The sequence below is a fragment of the Bombina bombina genome, chromosome 6, assembly GCF_027579735.1.
Source record: "Bombina bombina isolate aBomBom1 chromosome 6, aBomBom1.pri, whole genome shotgun sequence".
NCBI lineage: Eukaryota > Metazoa > Chordata > Amphibia > Anura > Bombinatoridae > Bombina > Bombina bombina.
The window spans coordinates 884,001,021-884,016,972 of record NC_069504.1 but is presented as its reverse complement, the minus strand read 5'-3'; the positions used below and the strand labels follow the sequence as shown (position 1 = coordinate 884,016,972).

Here is a 15,952-nt window from a genome sequence, read left to right as displayed (position 1 = left end):
ATTGCACAAGCTGTTTGTAAATGATTTCCGTAAGAAACCTAAAATTGTGAAAAATTTAAGGTTTTTTTTTTTTTTTTTTTGAACGTATTTGGCGGTGAAATGGTGGCATGAAATATACCAAAATGGGCCTATATCAATACTTTGGGTTGTTTACTACACTAAAGCTAAAATTACCCCTAAAAGCTCCCTAATTAACCCCCTCACTGCTGGGCATAATACACATATGTGCGCAGTGGAATTTAGCGGCCTTCTAATTACCAAAAAGCAATGCCAAAGCCATATATGTCTGCTATTTCTGAAGAAAGGGGATCCCAGAGAAGCATTTACAACCATTTATGCTATAATTGCACAAGCTGTTTGTAAGTTTCAGTGAGAAACCGAAAGTTTGTGAAACTGAATGATTTTTTGTATTTGATCGCATTTGGCGGTGAAATGGTGGAATGAATTATACCAAAATGGGCCTAGATCCATACTTTATCTTTCAGGAATCCCTGAATATCCCTTGACATGTGTATTTTTTTAGGAGACATCCCAGTGTCCCAATGTAACTAGTGCTAATTTCTTTCATGTAATTAGCAAGAGTCCATGAGCTAGTGACGTATGGGATATACATTCCTACCAGGAGGGGCAAAGTTTCCCAAACCTCAAAATGCCTATAAATACACCCCTCACCACACCCACAATTCAGTTTTACAAACTTTGCCTCCGATGGAGGTGGTGAAGTAAGTTTGTGCTAGATTCTACGTTGATATGCGCTCCGCAGCAAGTTGGAGCCCGGTTTTCCTCTCAGCGTGCAGTGAATGTCAGAGGGATGTGAGGAGAGTATTGCCTATTTGAATGCAGTGATCTCCTTCTACGGGGTCTATTTCATAGGTTCTCTGTTATCGGTCGTAGAGATTCATCTCTTACCTCCCTTTTCAGATCGACGATATACTCTTATATATACCATTACCTCTGCTGATTCTCGTTTCAGTACTGGTTTGGCTATCTGCTATATGTAGATGAGTGTCCTGGGGTAAGTAAGTCTTATTTTCTGTGACACTCCAAGCTATGGTTGGGCACTTTGTTTATAAAGTTCTAAATATATGTATTCAAACATTTATTTGCCTTGACTCAGAATGTTCAACTTTCCTTATTTTCAGACAGTCAGTTTCATATTTGGGATAATGCATTTTGATTTGACCATTTTTTCTTACCTTAAAATTTGACTTTTTCCCTGTGGGCTGTTAGGCTCGCGGGGGCTGAAAATGCTTCATTTTATTGCGTCATTTTTGGCGCGGACTTTTTTGGCGCAAAAATTCTATTTCCGTTTCCGGCGTCATACGTGTCGCCGGAAGTTGCGTCATTTTTTGACGTTATTTCGCGCCAAAAATGTCGGCGTTCCGGATGTGGCGTCATTTTTGGCGCCAAAAAGCATTTAGGCGCCAAATAATTTGGGCGTCGCTTTGGTCTCCACATTATTTAAGTCTCATTTTTTATTGCTTCTGGTTGCTAGAAGCTTGTTCTTTGGCATTTTTTCCCATTCCTGAAACTGTCATTTAAGGAATTTGATCAATTTTGCTTTATATGTTGTTTTTTCTCTTACATATTGCAAGATGTCTCACGTTGCATCTGAGCCAGAAGATACTACAGGAAAATCGCTGTCAAGTGCTGAATCTACCAAAGCTAAGTGTATCTGCTGTAAACTTTTGGTAGCTATTTCTCCAGCTGTTGTTTGTATTGATTGTCATGACAAACTTGTTAAAGCAGATAATATTTCCTTTAGTAAAGTACCATTGCCTGTTGCAGTTCCCTCAACATCTAAGGTGCAGAATGTTCCTGATAATATAAGAGATTTTGTTTCTGAATCCATAAAGAAGGCTATGTCTGTTATTTCTCCTTCTAGTAAACGTAAAATTTTTTTTAAAACTTCTCTCCCTACAGATGAATTTTTAAATGAACATCATCATTCTGATTCTGATGACTCCTCTGGTTCAGAGGATTCTGTCTCTGAGGTTGATGCTGATAAATCTTCATATTTATTTAAAATGGAATTTATTCGTTCTTTACTTAAAGAAGTTCTAATTGCTTTAGAAATAGAGGATTCTGGTCCTCTTGATACTAATTCTAAACGTTTAGATAAGGTATTTAAAGCTCCTGTGGTTATTCCAGAAGTTTTTCCTGTTCCTAATGCTATTTCTGCAGTAATTTCCAAAGAATGGGATAAATTGGGTAATTCATTTACTCCTTCTAAACGTTTTAAGCATTTATATCCTGTGCCGTCTGACAGATTAGAATTTTGGGACAAAATCCCTAAAGTTGATGGGGCTATTTCTACCCTTGCTAAACGTACTACTATTCCTACGTCAGATGGTACTTCGTTTAAGGATCCTCTAGATAGGAAAATTGAGTCCTTTCTAAGAAAAGCTTATCTGTGTTCAGGTAATCTTCTTAGACCTGCTATATCTTTGGCTGATGTTGCTGCAGCTTCAACTTTTTGGTTGGAAACTTTAGCGCAACAAGTAACACATCGTGATTCTCATGACATTATTATTCTTCTTCAGCATGCTAATAATTTTATCTGTGATGCCATTTTTTGATATTATCAGAGTTGATGTCAGGTTTATGTCTCTAGCTATTTTAGCTAGAAGGGCTTTATGGCTTAAAACTTGGAATGCTGATATGGCTTCTAAATCAACTTTACTTTCTATTTCTTTCCAGGGTAACAAATTATTTGGTTCTCAGTTGGATTCCATCATTTCAACTGTTACTGGTGGGAAAGGAACTTTTTTACCACAGGATAAAAAATCTAAAGGTAAAAGCAGAGCTAATAATCGTTTTCGTTCCTTTCGTTTCAACAAAGAACAAAAGCCTGATCCTTCATCCTCAGGAGCAGTTTCAGTTTGGAAACCATCTCCAGTCTGGAATAAATCCAAGCCAGCTAGAAAGGCAAAGCCTGCTTCTAAGTCCACATGAAGGTGCGGCCCTCATTCCAGCTCAGCTGGTAGGGGGCAGGTTACGTTTTTTCAAGGAAATTTGGATCAATTCTGTTCACAATCTTTGGATTCAGAACATTGTTTCAGAAGGGTACAGAATTGGTTTCAAGATAAGACCTCCTGCAAAGAGATTTTTTCTTTCCCGTGTCCCAGTAAATCCAGTAAAAGCTCAAGCATTTCTGAAATGTGTTTCAGATCTAGAGTTGACTGGAGTAATTATGCCAGTTCCAGTTCAGGAACAGGGGATGGGGTTTTATTCAAATCTCTTCATTGTACCAAAGAAGGAGAATTCCTTCAGACCAGTTCTGGATCTAAAAATATTGAATCGTTATGTAAGGATACCAACGTTCAAAATGGTAACTGTAAGGACTATCTTGCCTTTTGTTCAGCAAGGGAATTATATGTCCACAATAGATTTACAGGATGCATATCTGCATATTCCGATTCATCCAGATCATTTTCAGTTCCTGAGATTCTCTTTTCTGGACAAGCATTACCAGTTTGTGGCTCTGCCGTTTGGCCTAGCTACAGCTCCAAGAATTTTTACAAAGGTTCTCGGTGCCCTTCTGTCTGTAATCAGAGAACAGGGTATTGTGGTATTTCCTTATTTGGACGATATCTTGGTACTTGCTCAGTCTTTACATTTAGCAGAATCTCATACGAATCGACTTGTGTTGTTTCTTCAAGATCATGGTTGGAGGATCAATTTACCAAAAAGTTCTTTGATTCCTCAGACAAGGGTAACCTTTCTGGGTTTCCAGATGGATTCAGTGTCCATGACTCTGTCTTTAACAGACAAGAGACGTCTAAAATTGATTGCAGCTTGTCGAAACCTTCAGTCACAATCATTCCCTTCGGTAGCCTTATGCATGGAAATTCTAGGTCTTATGACTGCTGCATCGGACGCGATCCCCTTTGCTCGTTTTCACATGCGACCTCTTCAGCTCTGTATGCTGAAGCAATGGTGCAAGGATTACACGAAGATATCTCAAACAATATCTTTAAAACCGATTGTTCGGCACTCTCTAACATGGTGGACAGATCACCATCGTTTAATTCAGGGGGCTTCTTTTGTGCTTCCGACCTGGACTGTAATTTCAACAGATGCAAGTCTCACGGGTTGGGGAGCTGTGTGGGGATCTCTGACGGCACAGGGAGTTTGGGAATCTCAGGAGGTGAGATTACCTATCAATATCTTGGAACTCCGTGCAATTTTCAGAGCTCTTCAGTTTTGGCCTCTTCTGAAGAGAGAATCGTTCATTTGTTTTCAGACAGACAATGTCACAACTGTGGCATACATCAATCATCAAGGAGGGACTCACAGTCCTCTGGCTATGAAAGAAGTATCTCGAATTTTGGTTTGGGCGGAATCCAGCTCCTGTCTAATCTCTGCGGTTCATATCCCAGGTGTAGACAATTGGGAAGCGGATTATCTCAGTCGCCAAACGTTGCATCCGGGCGAATGGTCTCTTCACCCAGAGGTATTTCTTCAGATTGTTCAAATGTGGGAACTTCCAGAAATAGATCTGATGGCGTCCCATCTAAACAAGAAACTTCCCAGGTATCTGTCCAGATCCCGGGATCCTCAGGCGGAGGCAGTGGATGCATTATCACTTCCTTGGAAGTATCATCCTGCCTATATCTTTCCGCCTCTAGTTCTTCTTCCAAGAGTGATCTCCAAGATTCTGAAGGAATGCTCGTTTGTTCTGCTGGTAGCTCCAGCATGGCCTCACAGGTTTTGGTATGCGGATCTTGTCCGGATGGCCTCTTGCCAACCGTGGACTCTTCCGTTAAGACCAGACCTTCTGTCACAAGGTCCTTTTTTCCATCAGGATCTGAAATCCTTAAATTTAAAGGTATGGAGATTGAACGCTTGATTCTTGGTCAGAGGTTTCTCTGACTCCGTGATTAATACTATGTTACAGGCTCGTAAATCTGTATCTCGAGAGATATATTATAGAGTCTGGAAGACTTATATTTCTTGGTGTCTTTCTCATCATTTTTCTTGGCATTCTTTTAGAATACCGAGAATTTTACAGTTTCTTCAGGATGGTTTAGATAAGGGTTTGTCCGCAAGTTCTTTGAAAGGACAAATCTCTGCTCTTTCTGTTCTTTTTCACAGAAAGATTGCTATTCTTCCTGATATTCATTGTTTTGTACAAGCTTTGGTTCGTATAAAACCTGTCATTAAGTCAATTTCTCCTCCTTGGAGTTTGAATTTGGTTCTGGGAGCTCTTCAAGCTCCTCCGTTTGAACCTATGCATTCATTGGACATTAAATTACTTTCTTGGAAAGTTTTGTTCCTTTTGGCCATCTCTTCTGCCAGAAGAGTTTCTGAATTATCTGCTCTTTCTTGTGAGTCTCCTTTTCTGATTTTTCATCAGGATAAGGCGGTGTTGCGAACTTCTTTTGAATTTTTACCTAAAGTTGTGAATTCCAACAACATTAGTAGAGAAATTGTGGTTCCTTCATTATGTCCTAATCCTAAGAATTCTAAGGAGAAATCGTTGCATTCTTTGGATGTTGTTAGAGCTTTGAAATATTATGTTGAAGCTACGAAATCTTTCCGTAAGACTTCTAGTCTATTTGTTATCTTTTCCGGTTCTAGAAAAGGCCAGAAAGCTTCTGCCATTTCTTTGGCATCTTGGTTGAAATCTTTAATTCATCTTGCCTATGTTGAGTCGGGTAAAATTCCGCCTCAGAGAATTACAGCTCATTCTACTAGGTCAGTATCTACTTCCTGGGCGTTTAGGAATGAAGCTTCGGTTGACCAGATCTGCAAAGCAGCAACTTGGTCCTCTTTGCATACTTTTACTAAATTCTACCATTTTGATGTATTTTCTTCTTCTGAAGCAGTTTTTGGTAGAAAAGTACTTCAGGCAGCGGTTTCAGTTTGAATCTTCTGCTTATGTTTTTCGTTAAACTTTATTTTGGGTGTGGATTATTTTCAGCAGGAATTGGCTGTCTTTATTTTATCCCTCCCTCTCTAGTGACTCTTGTGTGGAAAGATCCACATCTTGGGTAGTCATTATCCCATACGTCACTAGCTCATGGACTCTTGCTAATTACATGAAAGAAAACATAATTTATGTAAGAACTTACCTGATAATTCATTTCTTTCATATTAGCAAGAGTCCATGAGGCCCGCCCTTTTTTTGTGGTGGTTATGATTTTGTATAAAGCACAATTATTCCAATTCCTTATTTTATATGCTTTCGCACTTTTTTATCACCCCACTTCTTGGCTATTCGTTAAACTGAATTGTGGGTGTGGTGAGGGGTGTATTTATAGGCATTTTGAGGTTTGGGAAACTTTGCCCCTCCTGGTAGGAATGTATATCCCATACGTCACTAGCTCATGGACTCTTGCTAATATGAAATAAATGAATTTATCAGGTAAGTTCTTACATAAATTATGTTTTTGAAAAAAAGTGGTTTGGAAATAGCAAAGTGCTACTTGTATTTATGGCCCTATAACTTGCACAAAAAGCAAAGAACATATAAACATTGGGTATTTCTAAACTCAGGACAAAATTTAAACTATTTAGCATGGGTGTTTTTTGGTGGTTGCAGATGTCTAACAGATTTTGGGGCTAAACGTTAAAAAAAGTGTTTTTCCATTTTTTCCTCATGTTTTATAAAAAAAATTTATAGTAAATTATAAGATATGATGAAAATAATGGTATCTTTAGAAAGTCCATTTAATGGCGAGAAAAACGGTATATAATGTGTGGGTACAGTAAATGAGTAAGAGGAAAATTACAGCTAAACACAAACACAGCAGAAATGTAAAAATAGCCTTTGTCCTAAACGGACAGAAAATGGAAAAGTACTGTTATTAAGGGGTTAAAGGGACAGTCAACACCAGGCTTTTTGTTTTTTTAAAAAGGTAGATAATCCCTTTATTACCCATTCCCCTGTTTTGCCAAACCAACACTGTTATATTAATACACTTCACTTCTGTGACTAACTTGTATCTAAGCATCTTCTGACCGCCCCTAATCACATGACTTTTAGTTATTATCTATTGACTTGCATTTTAGCCAATTACTGCAGTGTGTGCCACTAGCCACGGGCGTGATCACAATGCTATATATATGGCCTACAAGAGCTAGCTCTCCCCTGCTGTGAAAAGTAAATAGAGGCGGCCTTCAAGGGCTTATAAACTTTCATATGTGCCTTCCTAGGTTTGCTTTCAACTAGAATACCAAGATAACAAAGCAGAATTGTTGATAAAAGTAAATTGGAAAGTTGTTTCAAAATTACATGGCCTATTTGAAAAATTAGTGTTTTTTTTGGACTTGACTGTCCCTTTAAAGAATAGCAAGAGAACAAAGCAAATTTACATACATAAATAAATCGGTTTAATTTTGACTTGACTGTCCCTTAGATATTTAGACATTAAATTTTGACCTTAAGTTTCAGGACACGATGCACCTTATAAACCTTTATGACCATTCAATACTGTAGAATTTCCTAATAGAGCAATAATAAACACAATGCAATAACTTACACTGAATTCAGAAGAGCAGTTTATTTTTCATGTCACTCTTGCACATGCTCGCTAGGAGCTGATGCCTGAAACTGCAAATAAAGAATGCATAATTTGTTAATGGAAGCAAATTGGAATTAAAATCATTCTCTATAGAAATTGAATATTAATATTGGGGAAATGCCTCCAGTATACTATTCCTTTTTGAGTGACATACACATGCGACTAGAGTCTTGGGACTCAACAATATACATTTAAATGTTTACCTGTCTGCCTTTAACCATAAGTGGCTTTTTAATTGTAGGTATTAAGTTCTTTAAACATTGCACAACATTGAATATTTCCATGTGTTATGGTTATTCACGGTAGAATCATTGCAAGGCTTTCATTATGTCTTAGCAAGTTTAAACTGAGTGGAGGCTGTTTAGTGATGAGATCCCATGCGTGTCATCTGATGCTCAGGGTCTCTCTGCATCGTGCCTGCCCAGTGTGTGCAGGTGGTTACAGAGGGCTCTGAGAAATGATTTCACCTCAGTCTGAGAACAGCCTTCACCAAACTTAGGTGTTTTGACTTAGTCTTAACCCCTTAAAGGGACAGTAATGAATTTTATTTATTTCTACTTAATTTGTTCTTTATATCCTTTGTTGAAAGGTATATCTAGGTAGGCTCAGAAGCTGCACATATATGCATCTTGTCTTTGGCTTTATGCTAGCTCCCAGTAGTATATTACTGCTTCAACAAAGGATACTAAGCAAATTAAATAGAAGCAAATTGGAAAGTGTTTTCAAATTGTATGAGCTATTTAAATCAACCAGATGAGAAAATCGGGTTGCATATCCCTTTTAAATATCCCTCTAATTGGAATTTATATTCCCCAGTTACTAGTCAGAACCAATGTTAAACGATAAACAAAAGTACCAGCATTTCACCTGCTGATAGCTAATGTTTTGGTTCTTTAATTTAATATTTCATTTACAGTAGAAGACCCCCATTTGACCCTGTACTTGGGTTTGTCAAGTGTTGTGAATGCTTTCAAGAACATTTAAACACCTGGCTTTGTATAAATGTCCCACGTATAAATTATCCCATGCACTCTAGAGAGGGCAGAAAGCAAATCTTGTAGCCTGAAAATAAAATCGCTGGTTTAGGCAATTTGCTGCAGTTAGAAACCCTAGGTTACAGATTTTGCTATTTAACCTCTAGGCATCAGACCAAGCAATGCTTTTTTACACAAGAAAGAGGTTTAATGCCACTTATATGTAACATCTAGTAAACCCTTAGGGTCTTTTTGTTGCAACTTTTTAACAAAGGGTATTTTTATTCTGTTGGATTTTGTGATTCTCCCAGCTTACTTGTTGCCCTTTAAAATAAATTCTGTGGTAGTTTGGCCTGTGTGAATTAGTGGTTCTTCATGGACTTTAATCTTTTCCAGATCTGAAGTTAGTCAAGAATGGACTTCAAGTGATGGATGAATTTGCTGGTAAGTATTGCAAGAATTTCTTCACTCCTAAAAAGCCAACGGTTCATCCATCTGCTAAGCTCCCCTGTGCCTACTGCAGAATGTAGACCCATGGCAAATCAACGGACCACGCTCCACTGCAGTTAACACTACCTTCATGTGTTCTGCAACTTATCTGTGATCTACAACTTGCAGTGATTTTAGTACAATATGCTCATTTACTTAAAGTGATGATAAACCCTAGCATTTGGGAAACGCTAGGATTTACAATCGTAACAAATAAAGGGGACTTTCATTCATGAAGTATAAAATACTTCATGAATGAAAGCCCCTTTATTTGTGATCAGCGTTTGCTGAGCTGCTAAAGGCAGCCCACGGCAGAACGCAATTTGGCTGAGAGGTGACGTTTCCACCTCTTAGCCAATAGCCGTGTGCGGGAAATACAGCTTGGCACCACAAAACCTGGCGCCAAGCTGTATTTCCCGCACACGGCTATTGGCTAAGAGGTGGAAACGTCACCTCTCAGCCAAATTGCGTTCTGCCGTGGGCTGCCTTTAGCAGCTCAGCGCAGCAAACGCTGATCACAAATAAAGGGGCTTTCAGAATGAAGTATTTTATACTTCATGAATGAAAGTCCCCTTTATTTGTTACGATTGTAAATCCTAGCGTTTCCCAAACGCTAGGGTTTACCATCACTTTAAGAGCAGCATGTGTGTATATACTACACAAGCACAAATCACTTCTCCACGCAGTTTGTCTAGTGCCAAGTGTGTGTGTGCAGTGGGGGTTATTTCATTAGCAGTTTTGATCCCAATTTAAAGCACCACTGAAGACCAGTATTGCATAATCAATAAATGCACAATTTGAATTTCAAATTGAGTAGTTTTTTTTTTTGTTTTTTTTCTGGCAAATGTAAAATTTTTCAATTCATCATGTGACAGCCATCAATCACAAAATGCATAATGTATATCCTGTCAATTTTGCACATGCTCAGTAGGAGCTTTTGCCTCTGTGCATGTACAGAGTTCACATTTTGATAATGGAATTGAAATGTTAGTTGTTCTCTGAATACATTTTTAATTCGGATGTCACTTTTTTTAAAACTTAAGTGGAGGGTATTGATAGTATATGAATTTCCCTCCACGTTCCTATGCTTTGATACTAGGCGTATTCAATTATCAAAATACATTCTGTCCTTTTTACTTGTTTACAACAGATGGCAAAGGTGGAGAAAAATATATATATATTTTCTTCTGTTAAGTGTGATCAGTCCACGGGTCATCATTACTTCTGGGATATTACTCCTCCCCAACAGGAAGTACAAGAGGATTCACCCAGCAGAGCTGCATATAGCTCCTCCCCTCTACGTCACTCCCAGTCATTCTCTTGCACCCAACGACTAGATAGGATGTGAGAGGACTATGGTGATTATACTTAGTTTTATATCTTCAATCAAAAGTTTATTTTAAAATAGCACCGGAGTGTGTTATTATCTCTCTGGCAGAGTTTGAAGAAGAATCTACCAGAGTTTTTGTTATGATTTTAGCCGGAGTAGTTAAGATCATATTGCTGTTTCTCGGCCATCTGAGGAGAGGTAAACTTCAGATCAGGGGACAGCGGGCAGATGAATCTGCATAGAGGTATGTAGCAGTTTTTATTTTCTGACAATGGAATTGATGAGAAAATCCTGCCATACCGATATAATGTCATGTATGTATACTTTACACTTCAGTATTCTGGGGAATGGTACTTCACTAGAATTACACTGTAAGAAATACATAAAGCTGTTTAATAACTAGAGATTATGTTTAACGTTTTTGCTGGAATGTAAAATAGTTTTCATTTGCTGAGGTACTGAGTGAATAAATGTTTGGGCACTATTTTTCCACTTGGCAGTTGCTTAATCTGTTTTCTGACAGTTTCTGTTCTCCCTCACTGCTGTGTGTGAGGGGGAGGGGCCGTTTTTTTGGCGCTTTTACTACGCATCAAATATTTCAGTCAGCAACTCATTGTATTCCCTGCATGATCCGGTTCATCTCTACAGAGCTCTTCAAAACTTATTTTGAGGGAGGTAATTTCTCTCAGCAGAGCTGTGAGAATTATAGTTTGACTGAGATAAAAAACGTTTATTCTGTAATTTGTTTCCTGCTTTCAGAATTTGTTATCTTTGCTAATGGGATTAAACCTTTGCTAAAGTTGTGTTGTTTACAAGGATTGAGGCTATAACTGTTTCAATTTATTAATTTTCAACTGTCATAGATCTTCTGTGCTTCTTAAAGGCACAGTACGTTTTAATATTATTCTAATTGAATTGTATTTCCAAGTTGCAAGTTTATTTGCTAGTGTGTTAAACATGTCTGATTCAGAGGATGATACCTGTGTCATTTGTTGCAATGCCAAAGTGGAGCCCAATAGAAATTTATGTACTAACTGTATTGATGCTACTTTAAATAAAAGTCAATCTGTACAAATTGAACAAATTTCACCAAACAACGAGGGGAGAGTTATGCCGACTAACTCGCCTCACGTGTCAGTACCTACATCTCCCGCTCAGAGGGAGGTGCGTGATATTGTAGCGCCGAGTACATCTGGGCGGCCATTACAAATCACATTACAGGATATGGCTACTGTTATGACTGAGGTTTTGGCTAAATTACCAGAACTAAGAGGTAAGCGTGATCACTCTGGGGTGAGAACAGAGTGCGCTGATAATATTAGGGCCATGTCAGACACTGCGTCACAGGTGGCAGAACATGAGGACGGAGAACTTCATTCTGTGGGTGACGGTTCTGATCCAAACAGACTGGATTCAGATATTTCAAATTTTAAATTTAAACTGGAAAACCTCCGTGTATTACTAGGGGAGGTGTTAGCAGCTCTGAACGATTGTAACACTGTTGCAATACCAGAGAAAATGTGTAGGTTGGATAAATATTTTGCGGTACCGACGAGTACTGAGGTTTTTCCTATACCTAAGAGACTTACTGAAATTGTTACTAAGGAGTGGGATAGACCCGGTGTGCCGTTCTCACCCCCTCCGATATTTAGAAAAATGTTTCCAATAGACGCCACCACAAGGGACTTATGGCAAACGGTCCCTAAGGTGGAGGGAGCAGTTTCTACCTTAGCTAAGCGTACCACTATCCCGGTGGAGGATAGCTGTGCTTTTTCAGATCCAATGGATAAAAAGTTAGAGGGTTACCATAAGAAAATGTTTGTTCAACAAGGTTTTATATTGCAACCCCTTGCATGCATTGCGCCGATCACGGCTGCAGCGGCATTCTGGATTGAGTCTCTGGAAGAGAACATTGGTTCAGCTACTCTGGACGACATTACGGACAGGCTTAGAGTCCTTAAACTAGCTAATTCATTCATTTCGGAGGCCGTAGTACATCTTACTAAACTTACGGCGAAGAATTCAGGATTCGCCATTCAGGCACGCAGGGCGCTGTGGCTAAAATCCTGGTCAGCTGATGTTACTTCTAAGTCTAAATTGCTTAATATACCTTTCAAAGGGCAGACCTTATTCGGGCCCGGGTTGAAAGAGATTATCGCTGACATTACAGGAGGTAAAGGCCATGCCCTGCCTCAGGACAAAGCCAAAGCCAAGACTAGACAGTCTAATTTTCGTTCCTTTCGTAATTTCAAAGCAGGAGCAGCATCAACTTCCTCTGCACCAAAACAGGAAGGAGCTGTTGCTCGCTACAGACAAGGCTGGAAACCTAACCAGTCCTGGAACAAGGGCAAGCAGACTAGGAAACCTGCTGCTGCCCCTAAAACAGCATGAATTGAGGGCCCCCGATCCGGGATCGGATCTAGTGGGGGGCAGACTTTCTCTCTTCGCCCAGGCTTGGGCAAGAGATGTTCAGGATCCCTGGGCGCTAGAGATAATATCTCAGGGATACCTTCTGGACTTCAAATACTCTCCTCCAAGAGAGAGATTTCATCTGTCAAGATTGTCAACAATCCAGACAAAGAAAGAGGCGTTTCTACGCTGCGTACAAGAGCTCTTGTTAATGGGAGTAATCCATCCAGTTCCACGATCGGAACAGGGACAGGGGTTTTACTCAAATCTGTTTGTGGTTCCCAAAAAAGAGGGAACTTTCAGACCAATCCTGGACTTAAAGATCCTAAACAAATTCCTAAGAGTTCCATCGTTCAAGATGGAGACTATTCGGACAATTTTACCTATGATCCAAGAGGGTCAGTACATGACCACTGTAGATTTAAAAGATGCTTACCTTCACATACCGATTCACAAAGATCATTATCGGTACCTAAGGTTTGCCTTCCTAGACAGGCATTACCAGTTTGTGGCTCTTCCATTCGGATTGGCTACAGCTCCAAGAATCTTCACAAAGGTTCTGGGTGCTCTTCTGGCGGTACTAAGACTGCGGGGAATCTCGGTAGCTCCATACCTAGACGACATTCTGATACAAGCTTCAAGCTTTCAAACTGCCAAGTCTCATACAGAGTTAGTGCTGGCATTTCTAAGGTCACATGGATGGAAGGTGAACGAAAAGAAAAGTTCACTCGTTCCACTCACAAGAGTTCCCTTCCTGGGGACTCTTATAGATTCTGTAGAAATGAAGATTTACCTGACAGAGGACAGGCTAACAAGACTTCAAAGTGCTTGCCGCACCCTTCATTCCATTCAACACCCGTCAGTGGCTCAATGCATGGAGGTAATCGGCTTAATGGTAGCGGCAATGGACATAGTACCCTTTGCACGCTTACACCTCAGACCACTGCAACTGTGCATGCTAAGTCAGTGGAATGGGGATTACTCAGACTTATCCCCTTCTCTGAATCTGGATCAAGAGACCAGAAATTCTCTTCTATGGTGGCTTTCTCGGCCACATCTGTCCAGGGGGATGCCATTCAGCAGACCAGACTGGACAATTGTAACAACAGACGCCAGCCTTCTAGGTTGGGGTGCCGTCTGGAATTCTCTGAAGGCTCAGGGACAATGGAGTCAGGAGGAGAGTCTCCTGCCAATAAACATTCTGGAATTGAGAGCAGTTCTCAATGCCCTCCTGGCTTGGCCCCAGTTGACAACTCGGGGGTTCATCAGGTTTCAGTCGGACAACATCACGACTGTAGCTTACATCAACCATCAGGGAGGGACAAGAAGCTCCCTAGCTATGATGGAAGTATCAAAGATAATTCGCTGGGCAGAGTCTCACTCTTGCCACCTGTCAGCAATCCACATCCCGGGAGTGGAGAACTGGGAGGCGGATTTCTTAAGTCGTCAGACTTTTCATCCGGGGGAGTGGGAACTTCATCCGGAGGTCTTTGCCCAAATACTTCGACGTTGGGGCAAACCAGAGATAGATCTCATGGCGTCTCGACAGAACGCCAAGCTTCCTCGTTACGGGTCCAGATCCAGGGATCCGGGAGCAGTCCTGATAGATGCTCTGACAGCACCTTGGGACTTCAGGATGGCTTACGTGTTTCCACCCTTCCCGTTGCTTCCTCGTTTGATTGCCAGAATCAAACAAGAGAGAGCATCAGTGATTCTAATAGCACCTGCGTGGCCACGCAGGACTTGGTATGCAGACCTGGTGGACATGTCATCCTGTCCACCTTGGTCTCTACCTCTGAAACAGGACCTTCTGATACAGGGTCCCTTCAAACATCAAAATCTAACTTCTCTGAAGCTGACTGCTTGGAAATTGAACGCTTGATTTTATCAAGACGTGGGTTTTCTGAGTCAGTTATTGATACCTTAATACAGGCTAGGAAACCTGTTACCAGAAAGATTTACCATAAGATATGGCGTAAATACCTATATTGGTGTGAATCCAAAGGTTACTCTTGGAGTAAGGTTAGGATTCCTAGGATATTGTCTTTTCTACAAGAAGGTTTAGAAAAGGGTTTATCTGCTAGTTCATTAAAGGGACAGATCTCAGCTCTGTCCATTCTGTTACACAAACGTCTGTCAGAAGTTCCTGACGTCCAGGCTTTTTGTCAGGCTTTGGCCAGGATTAAGCCTGTGTTTAAAATTGTTGCTCCACCATGGAGTTTAAACCTTGTTCTTAATGTTTTACAGGGCGTTCCGTTTGAACCCCTTCATTCCATTGATATAAAGTTGTTATCTTGGAAAGTTCTATTTTTAATGGCTATTTCCTCGGCTCGAAGAGTCTCTGAATTATCAGCCTTACATTGTGATTCTCCTTATTTGATTTTTCATTCGGATAAGGTAGTCCTGCGTACTAAACCTGGGTTCTTACCTAAGGTAGTTACTAACAGGAATATCAATCAAGAGATTGTTGTGCCTTCTTTATGCCCAAATCCTTCTTCAAAGAAGGAACGTCTACTGCACAACCTGGATGTAGTCCGTGCTCTAAAATTTTACTTACAGGCAACTAAGGAATTTCGACAAACGTCTTCTCTGTCATTTACTCTGGGCAGAGGAGAGGTCAAAAAGCTTCCGCTACCTCTTTCTTTTTGGCTTCGTAGCATAATTCGTTTAGCTTATGAGACTGCTGGACAGCAGCCTCCTGAAAGAATTACAGAGAATGAGGCCTCTGTTGAACAGATTTGCAAGGCTGCAACTTGGTCTTCGCTTCATACTTTTTCCAAATTTTACAAATTTGACACTTTTGCTTCATCGGAGGCTATTTTTGGGAGAAAGGTTCTTCAGGCAGTGGTTCCTTCTGTATAAAGAGCCTGCCTATCCCTCCCGTCATCCGTGTACTTTTGCTTTGGTATTGGTATCCCAGAAGTAATGATGACCCGTGGACTGATCACACTTAACAGAAGAAAACATAATTTATGCTTACCTGATAAATTCCTTTCTTCTGTAGTGTGATCAGTCCACGGCCCGCCCTGTTTTTATAGCAGGTAAATATTTTTTAATTTATACTCCAGTCACCACTTCACCCTTGGCTTTTCCTTTCTCGTTGGTCCTTGGTCGAATGACTGGGAGTGACGTAGAGGGGAGGAGCTATATGCAGCTCTGCTGGGTGAATCCTCTTGCACTTCCTGTTGGGGAGGAGTAATATCCCAGAAGTAATGATGACC

The 15,952-nt window shown here is 40.2% G+C and overlaps 1 non-coding gene across 1 annotated transcript; it reads left to right on the top strand.

Annotated features, from left to right (window-relative positions):
• Nucleotides 1–7,888: 7,888 nt before the first annotated feature.
• On the top strand, nt 7,889–8,010 carry LOC128665424 (small nucleolar RNA SNORD10). The gene has a single exon (XR_008403174.1). It is a non-coding gene; the product is annotated as a small nucleolar RNA SNORD10 (small nucleolar RNA).
• The last annotated feature ends 7,942 nt before the right edge of the window (nt 8,011–15,952 follow it).